The sequence below is a fragment of the Papio anubis genome, chromosome 2 (genome assembly GCF_008728515.1).
Source record: "Papio anubis isolate 15944 chromosome 2, Panubis1.0, whole genome shotgun sequence".
Lineage (NCBI taxonomy): Eukaryota > Metazoa > Chordata > Mammalia > Primates > Cercopithecidae > Papio > Papio anubis.
Window position 1 is genome coordinate 20,168,378 of NC_044977.1, and position 10,600 is coordinate 20,178,977.

Sequence of the window (10,600 nt, forward strand, 5' to 3'; positions counted from 1 at the left end):
GTAGCTGGACTGTGAGAGAAGGGAGGAAAGATGGAAAGCCACTTAAATGTGAAGGAACAGCAACAAGACTAGTATGATATACCAAGATAATAAATGCTGTTTATGACTTCTTTAAAATAAATGGTTAACGTGGGAAATTTACATACTTACCACTTAAACCATTTTTATGTGTAGAGCTTAACCGTTTAGTACTTTAACCTCTGACAGACACTCAAGTTCAATGTGCCATGCCTGGAGTTTGGAATGGCAGATATGAAAAACTCTTTTTGAGTGGGTAATTACATGTGCACTAACCATTTGAACAAGCCAAATATCAGTAAAGAAGATGGCATGATGATGGCTGCAGCTGAAAGCGGCAGCATCTTCTAAAAAGTTAGGACAGCATGCTTGTTTATGTGAGGTTCCTGTCTTGCTAGTTTCACTGGGAATGAATCGTCTCCCTATCAATGGAGAGTTTTATTAACTTGGGTTTATTCGGTTCACTAAAATAGTTTCATTATTTAAGCACTCAAAAAGTTCTTTAGCCAGAGACATCTTATGTCACTACATCACCGAACAGAACTCTGTCAAGGATGCTCTGTAGATAACTTTTTAGCACAAGGAATTCATTCTCCTAAACACATGGGAGCCTCCACATGGCCCTTTAAAAGACACTGACCTCTTTGAAATTAGGACTGCAAGATCTATGAACTGGGGGCAACTCCCAGTTGCACAGATTCCTCTGAACTCTGGTTCTCAGAAAGACTAAATGAAGGAATCATCGGAAGACTCAAAATAGAATCTGTCACATACCAATCCTATGAGATAATGCATGATCTTGCAGAGGCACTAAGAAGAAGGAAGATGGATAATCTGAGGCTGTGTTTAACGTGGTTTATTGGCTTCTACGGACTCAAAGACCATGGAAACAATCTTCTTCCATAAGAATTTACTTCATATATATGTATTTATTAACCTGAAAATAATGGTTAAATCCTAGGATCAGGACTAGTACCAGTAGAATGAAGGAGTGTCTGACTCCCTGACTTCCTTCCAGCCAGATGAGATACCATCAGTCTCTCAGCCAACACAGAAACAGTCTGCATTTCAAGATGTTCATCTTTGACCTCTTTTGCATTGTCAGGGATTTTTAGACAGCCCATAGCTTCATGCAGGCTTCTTTGGCTCACACTAGTGAGAGTTTCCCATATGGACTAAGGTCAGTTTTTGACCTCTGGAATACTCAATATGCTATCCTCAAGGCAGCTGCCTTCTTCCTAGTGTCTTATAAATTAGCTGTGTATTTTCTGGGATCAACCATATCCTTGGAAAACTGACTGCAGCTCATCCAGAGACAGCTGTGTGAAGATTTCAGGAGCAATAACTCAAGACAAAGGGTCCTCAGTGGTCACCAGAGCCCCAAATTTGGATAAGGTTTCACTTGAATATTCATTGGTTTTAGCAGCTTGGCAAAAGTAGGAAAGAACTCCTAATTCCATGGGGTTAAATATCCTCCCTGAAACTAAAATGGAAAAGATTAACTGCCTCATGGAAAGGCTTCTGTGATAAATCTGATGTCCTGGGGTCACTTTCCTAATAGCACCTCCTCTTCTCATCACTCATCTCCCCTGTGTGTCTCTTGAATAATATCACTCTCGAGGATTTAATAAAGATTTCTCTGTCAGCAGCCCAAGTCAAAGCCTCTAGAGAAGCTGGTATATTGTTTGAAAAATCCTGGTCCCTCCGTCCCAATGAAGTATAGGAATAAAGAGAACGTAAGGGAAAAGACGTCTACTGGGGGCACCCTGAAGCCAATAGTATTATGTGTTTAGAAAGGATTATGAGACATCAGACCAAGAGAGATATTTAAATAGACTAGGAGTTAGATGCTATTAGCAATTATTGTTAATTGGTGTGATAATCGTATTGTGGTTATAGTAGTATTTTTATAGTTTTTAATTAGCGATAGATATGGGGATAACTAGTTTCAATGCATTCCACTTTATTGACATTAGCAGATATTGAGCTTTTTATAAATTGAAGGTTTGTGGCAATTCTGCATGGAGCAAGTCTATCAGCGCCATTTTCTCAACAGCAGGCACTCCCTTCATGTCTCTGTGTCACCTTTTGGTAATTCTCACAATATTTCCAGCTTTTTCATGATTATTGTATCTGTTATGATGATCTGTGATCAGCCATTTCTGATGTGACTATTGTAGTTGCTTTGGGGCAACACAAACCATGCCCACATGACAGTGAACTTATTGAATAAACGTTGTGTGTGTTCTATCTGCTCCCCCAGTTGGCCATTCCCTCATCCCTCTCCCTCTTCTCAGGCCTCCCTATTCCCGGAGACATAACAATAATGAAGTTAGGCCAATTAATAACTCTACAATGGCTTCTAAGTGTTCAAGTAAAAGGGAGAGTTACATGATTCTCACTTTAACTCAAAAGCTAGAAATGATTAAGCCTAGTGAGAAAGGCATATCGAAAGCAGAGATACACTGAAAACTAGGCCTCTTGTGCCAGTTAGCCAAGTTGTGAATGCAAAGGAAAGTTCTTGAAGGAAATTAAAAGTGCTACTCCGGTGAACACATGACTGATAAGAAAATGTAATAGTCTTACTGCTGACAGGGAGAAAGTTTTAGTGGTTTTGATAGAAGATCAAACCAGCCACGACATTCCCTTAAGCCAAAACCTAATCCAGTGCAAGGTCCCAACTCTCTTCAACTCTGTGAAGGCTGAGAGAGGTGAGGAAGCTGCAGAAGAAAAGCTAGCAGAGGTTGGTTCATGAGGTTTAAGGAAAGAAGCTGTCAGGCGTGGTGGCTCACACCTGTAATCCCAGCACTTTGGGAGGCTGAGGCAGGCGGATTGCTTGAGCTCAGGAGTTTGAGACCAGTCTGAGCAACATGGAGAGACTTCTTCTCTACAAAAAAATAAAAAATTAGCTGGATGTGCTGGCACATACCTGTAGTTTCAACTACTCAAGAGGCTGAGGTAGGAGGATGGCTTAAGCCCAGGAGGTGGAGGTTGCAGTAAACCAAGATTGTGCCACTGCACTCCAGTCTGGGTAACACAGCCTGACACTTGTGAAAGAAAGAAGAAAAGAAACAAGCAAGCAAGCAAGAAAGAAAGAGAGAAAGAGAGAGAGAAAGAAAGAGAGAGAGAAAGAGAGAGAAAGGAAGGAAAGGGAAGGGAGAAGGGAAGGGGGAAGGGAAGGGGGAAGGGAAAGGGGAAGGGAAGGGAGAAGGGAAGGGAAGGGGGAAAGGAGCCATGTTCAGAACATAAAAGTGCAAGGTGAAGCAGGAAGTGCTGATGTAGAAGCTGCAGCAAGTTATCCAGAAGGTCTAGTTAAGATAATGGATGAAAGTGGCTACACTAAACAACAAATTTTCAGCATAGATAAAACAGCCTTCTATTAGAAGAAGACACTGTCTAGGACTTTCATAGGTAGACAAGAGAAATCAATACCTAGGTTCAAAGTGTCAAAGGACTAGCTGGCTCTCTTGTTAAGGGCTAATGCAGCTGATTACTTTTTTTTTGTTTTTGAGATGGAGTCTCACTCTTTTGTCCAGGCTGGAGTGCAGTGGCATGATCTCGGCTCACTGCAACCTCTGCCTCCTGGGTTCAAGCGATTCTCCTCCCTCAGCCTCCCAAGTAGTGGGGATTATAGATGCCTGCCACCACACCCAACTAATTTTTGTATTTTTAGTAGAGATGGGGTTTCGCCATATTGGCCAGGCTGGTCTCGAACCCCTGATCTCAGGTGATCCACCTGCTTAAGTTGAAGCCAATATTCACTTATCATTCTGAAAATTTTAGTGCCTTTAAGAATTATCCCAAATCTATTCCGCCTGTGCTTTATAGATGAAACAAAAGACCTACATGACAGCACCTCTGTTTACAGCATGGTTTACTGAATCTTTAAAGCCCACTGTTGAGACCTACTCAGAAAAAAAAATCACTTTCAAAATGTTATTGCTCATTGATCAATGCTGCTGATCACCCAAGAGCTCTGATGGACATGTACAGAGATTAATGTTGTTTTCATGCCTGCTAACACAAACTCCATTCTGCAGTCCATGAATCAAGGAGTAATTTTGACTTTCAAGTCTTATTATTTAGGAAATACATTTTGTGACCAGGCACAGTAGCTCACGCCCGTAATCCCAGCACTTTGAAAGGTTGATATGAGCAGAGTGTTTGAGCTCAGGAGTTCAAGACCAGCCTGGGCAACGTGGTGAAATCCTGTCTCTACTAAAAATACAAAAACTAGCTTGGTGTGGTTGCATGCACCTGTAGTCGCAGCTATTCGGGTGGCTGAGGTGGGAGGATAACCTGAACCTCAGAGGTCGAGGCTGCAGTGAGCCATGATGGTGCCACTGCATTCCAGCCTGGATGACAGGAGTTAGATCCTGTCTCAAAAAAAAAAAAAAAAAATTTTGTAAGGCTATAGCTATCATAGATAGCAATTCCTCTGATGGATATGGGCAAAGTAAATCAAAATCCTTCTGGAAAGAATTCACCATTCTAGATGCCATTAAGAACATGTATGATTCATGGGAGAAGATTAAAATATCAACCTTAACAGGAATTTGGAAGAAGTTGATTCCAGCTTTCACAGACGACTTCAGTGGAGGAAGTAACGGAAGATGTGGTAGAAATAGCAAGAGAACTATAATTAGAAGTGGAATCTGAAGACAGAACTGAATTGCTCCTGTCTCATGATAAAACTTGAATGGATGATGAATTGCTTCCTATGGTGAGCAAAGACAATGTTTCTTGAGATGGAATCTACCCCTGGTGAAGGTGCTGTTAACATTGTTGAAATGACAATAGAGGAGCTAGAATATTACCTACACTTAGTTGATAAAATAGTAGCAGGATTTGAGAAGATTGACTCCAATTTTGAAAGAACTTATACTGTGAGTAAAATGGTATCAAACAGCATCACAAGTTTTTCATGAAAGGAAGAGTTCATTGATGCGGCAAACTTCTTTGTCATCTTCTTTTAAAAAATTCTGACAGCTGCTGGGTGCGGTGGCTCATGCCTGTAATCCTAGCACTGTGGGAGGTCGAGGCGGGCAGATCACGAGGTCAGGAGTTCAAGACCAGCCTGGCCTGTATAGTGAAACCCTGTCTCTAGTAAAAATACAAAAACTAGCCTGGCATGGTGGCACATGCCTGTAGTCCCTGATACTCGGGAGGCTGAGGCAGAAGAATCGCTTGAACCTGGGAGGCAGAGGTTGCAGTGAGCTGAGATCACGCCATTGCACTTGAGCCTAGGCAACAGAGCAAGACTCTGTCTAAAAAAAAAAAAAAAATTGTGACAGCAACCCCAATCTTCAGCAACCACCATCCTGATCAGTTTTCAGTCACCGACATGGAGGCAAGACCCTCCACCAGAAAAGAGTATGACTTGCTGAAGGGTGAGATGATTGTTAGCAAATTTTTGCAATCAAGTATTTTTTAGTTAAGGTATATACATTTTTAGACATTGTGCTGTTGCATACTTATAGATTACAGTATAGCACAAAAATAACTTTTGTATGCAATGGGAAACCAAAAAAGGTGTGTGACTCATTTTATTGTGATATTTGCTTTATTGCAGTGGTCTGGAACCAAATATGCACTATTTCCGAGGTGTGCTTGTACTGAAATATTAATGGCGAAATGATGACATTTAGAATTTGCTTTACAAAACTGCAGCAGGCTGGGTGCCATGGCTCATGCCTGTAATCCCAGCACTTTGGGAGGCTGAGGAGGGTGGATCACTTGAGATCAGGAGTTTGAGACCAGCCTGACCAACATAGTGAATGAAACCCCGTCTCTGCTAAAAGTACAAAAATTAGCCAGGTGTGGTGACAGGCGCCTATAATCCCAGCTAACTGAGAGGCTGAGGAAGGAGAATCGCTTAAACCCAGGAAGCAGAAGTTGCAGTGAGTCGAGATTGTGCCACTGCACTCCAGCCTGGGCAACAGAGCAAGACTCTGTCTCAAAAAAATAAATAAACAAAAATTTCAGAAAAAACAAACAAATAGAGAAATGCTGGTAGGGTAATTGATGAAATACAATTGGCAAAATGTTGAGACTTTTTGAAGGTGGACTATTGTTACCTGGGGGTTCATTATACTATTTTTCCCCCATTTTTGTATGTGTTTTAAATTTTCTATTATAAAAAGTAGGAGGGAAAAGTTGGAGGAGAAGAGGGTGCCAGCAATGCTAAATTCACTCAGCATTTCACTTTGAAAAGAACAGCTTCACAAAAATTAACTCAAAATGTATCGTGGACCTAAATGTAAAATGGAAAACTATAAAACTCATGTAAGATAGCATAGGAAAAAATCTAAGTGATCTTGGGTTTAGTGGTGATAAATTTTTAGACACAACATCAGATCACGATCCATGAAAAAATATTGATAGTTGGACTTCATTAAAATCTAAAACTGCTGTCCAGGCATGGTGGCACATACAGCTGAAGCGGGAGGATTACTTTAGCTCAGGAGTTCGAGACCAGCCTGGGCAACATGGTGAAGCTCCATCTCAAAAAAAAAAAAAAAGGATGTTCAACATCAGATGTCATCAGGGAATTTTAAATTAAAACAACAATGAGATGTGACTATATAACTCAGAATGGCTAACCGAAAGCACTATGCGACCAGATGCTGGAGAGCATGCGGAGCAACAGGAACTCTCATTCACTGTTGGTCAGAATGCAAAACGTTACAACCCCTTTGGAAGACAGTTTGGCAGTTTCCTACAAAACTAATCTCACCATACTACCCGGCAGTTGTGCTCCTTGGTTGCCTAAATGAGTTGAAAACTTATGTCCACACAAAAACCTGCACATGAATGTATATAGCTGCTTTAGCCATAATTGCCAACACTTGGAAACACCAAGATGTCCTTCAATAGGTGAACTGATCAACTGCGGCACATTCATACAATGGAATATTACTCGTTCCATTTATTCCAATTCAGTGATAAAAAGAAACGAGCTATCAAACCATGAAAAGACACAAAATAAACTTAAATGCATATTGCTAAATGTAAGAAGCCAATCTGAATAGGCTGCATCCTGTATAACTCCAACTATGTGACATTCTGAAAAAGACAAAACTATGGAGACAGTAAAAAGATTAGTGATTGCCAGGGCTTTGGGGGAGGGAAGAAAGATGAATAGGTACAGCATAGGGGATTTTTTAAGCAGTCTAGGAACCCTCTGTATTTTCCATTCAATTTTTCTATAAATCTAAAACTTCTCTAAAAAATAAAGTATATTAATTTTAAAAGGAAAAAAAGCTGCTGGTAATGCCTGTCTGCATGAAGAAAGGGGCCAGGGACAGATTTGCCTCCTCTCAATGCTGTACATTACATGTGTGGCCATTAAGTGGGAATACATTAGAGGGTTTACAGCACATTGAAGTTTCTCAAAATTAGGTCCAAGAACTACATCTATCAGAAGCAATTGAGTTGCTTGTTAAATGCAGATTCCTAGGCCCTGGGCCAGAGCTACTGAATCAAAATCTCTAAGAACAAGGCCTGGAAATCTGCCTTTAGAATACCCCAGTGATTCCAATGCACGTTAAGGTTTGAGACTCATTAGTATACACTCTACCAATCTGCTCAACTGTTAGTCTTTTATTTTTGCACACATGGAGGAATAAAGAGAAAATGTCCACTAAATTCTTCTCAAATACACGCAACAAGCATATGAACAGGAGGGCTTAGGATGGAAAGAGTAGGAAGGACACACCACAGGCTGATAAACAACCGGCTTGGAGAAGCTTCTGAGCCTAAGTGGAGAAGGAGGACAAGAACTAGAGGTAAGCTATTCACTCTCCACACCATGTGACAGCTAGGTTCATTTGAAACAGCAATTAAGCAATACAGAAGATCAGACAACATTAACTAAGTTGGAAAACAAAGGCATATGAACGAAAGTCTTTCAGAAATAAGTGCAAGGTGTTAGAAGTCATCTAGATTGAAGACAGAGAAAAAGTGACAAGAAATATTTCAACTGATTCTTAGGAAGGCTGCTCTGCAGAAGCAAAACAAAATAAACAAATCCAAAAAGGTAAGGAATGCCAAAAAATAGGAAGGAAGGAAGGAAGGAAGGAAGGAAGGAAGGAAGGAAGGAAGGAAGGAAGGAAGGAAGGAAGGAAGGAGGGAAGATAAAAAGGAAACAAGGGGAAAAACCTGAAGGAGAAACCCTGAAAAGGCAAAAGTTGAGCCTGATGGAAATAATGTATCAGAAATGACTGAGGCCAGGTGTGGTGGCTCACCCTTGTAATCCCAGCCCTTTGGGAGGCTGAGGTGGGAGGATTGCTTGAGCCCAGGAGTCCAAAGCTGCAGTGAGCTATGCTCAATCACACCACTGCATTCCAGTCTGGGTGACAGAGTGAGACCCTGTCTCAAACAAACAAACAGAAAAGAAGTGAACCCAAGTAGGAGATAGCTCATGAGCTTTGAGTATAGGAATCATCAGTGATTTTCAGAAAGAACTGTGAGAACAGGCCAAAAAATTTTTTTTTCTAAAAACTAAAACAAATACCCAAAGCAAAGAAACAAGAATATAAAAGACGAGCATTTTCTATCATAGATACTACACTCATATATTTTCCAGATTATGGTTTTCTTTCCACTTAAATAACTATAATTGTAACCTGAGACTGAGGTAACAAAATAAAATCAAACTGCAGAGAGAGGGAGAATGAAGTATCTTTCTCCTCATTGTGCTATATCCACTTGTATAACAAAGTTCTTTTATGTTTATACAATGCTTTATTAGAGCTATTTTAGCACTTATAGCCAGATATGTACATATCTGACTCTTTCACTAGCCTGTGAACTACTTAAAGGCAGACTGGCTCTTACTTACCTCTGAGTTCCCTTTCTCGGGTACATAAAAGGTATTTTGTGAACATGTTTTGTTAATTAATTAAACAAGACCTCAGAGTCACACTCTCTGATGGAAGTAGGGTTCTATAAATGAGGGTAACAGAGCAAAATCCCATCAACTTAAAGCAAGTGGAAGGGGAGACTGAGGCAGTAAGGAAGATTAGGGTCGGCAGCTGCAGAGAGTGAAGAGGAAAATGACATCTGGTCATTAGAATTCCCAGCATTTCATCATTTTTGTCTGATTAGCAGAACAGATCCAGAACTGTACTTGGTCCGCTAATAACCACAGCCATTTTTAGTACAGACTTTTCCCTTCCTGTCTTCTAGCCAACATTTATCTTATTCGCACCCCTTCCCACCAAAACAAACAAACCAACACACCATCTAGGGTAGAACTACTTAAAAGATTCCATACAGTCAGGTGTAAACAAGTTAGGCAGTAGACATAAAAAGAAATCAGATGAATTCTGTTCTAAGTGTTTAGGTAACTAACTGCATAGGAAATGAGATTTGCATTTCAAGTGAGTATACGTGCTGCTTGCTAAATTTTCCTGGCCTGTGTTAGAGCTTCTCCAGGTTCTATGAATTAGAATTTTGTTTCTGTTGTCTATAGAACTAAAGAGCATAATTAATATTTCTGCAAAACACTTAAGTAACATTAGAAAATTTTAATTTGACCTGTTTATTAGGCTTACTTTTACTTAGACTAAGAAAGGCATAGTTTGGTTAAGGCCACCCCAGAGGGTAACAGCAATCTGAAGAAAAGCTGCAAGTAGTGAAGCTTTTGTCATCTTAAGTTACTTTGTCATCTTAAGTTACTTTGAAAAAGACAAAGACATTAGGAAAATAAAATTGGAAAATACTGTGCATTTGAAGAGTTTTCGTTTACCAAATTATTTTGTGTATATTAAATCTCAACAGAGAAAATACCAAGTGTTGGCAAAGTACATAGCAAACAGATATCTCATACATTACTTGTGGGAGTATTAACTGGACCATCTATTTTGAATAATTGTTTGGTGATATCTACTAAAGCCAAACATATGTACAAGCCATGATTATGCAATCCCACTTATAGGTATATATCAAAAAAAAGCATATATTTATTTTTTAATTCACAAAGCCAGAAGGGAAAACTATTTAAATGCCTATCAACAGAGAAGCTGAAAAATCGATTATTGTATTTTCATAAAATTGAATAATATACAGCAAGAAAAAGGAACAATCTATAACTGCACAGAACAATATGGTTAATCTCACAAACATAATGTTGAGCAAAAGAAGTCAGATATAAAAGAGTACATACTGTGTAAGTCCATTATATAAAGTTCAAACACCAACAAGATCTATAGTGGCAGAGACTGGGATACAGAATACGCTTTTGGCAGGGGATTAGTGATTTGAAGGGGTATGAGGGAGGTTTCTGGGATGCGGAAACATTCTCTTTCTTGTTCTGTGCCTTCATTATATGGGCATGTTCAATTTTTGAAAATTCATCAAGCTGGTCACTTCTGATGTGTATACTTTTCTCTAAAGTATAGGCCAAAGATATCTTGTTTTAGTCTCAGTTGCTACACAAATCCTAGGAGGTTGTCAAGAAAGCTACAATGATATCTCCATTTTATACAAGAAAACAGTGAGGTAAACACAAGATAAATGACTATTTCAGAGTACTTATTTTTCACATTGTTGCCCAGCTGTAAAACAGATCTTTATCCAC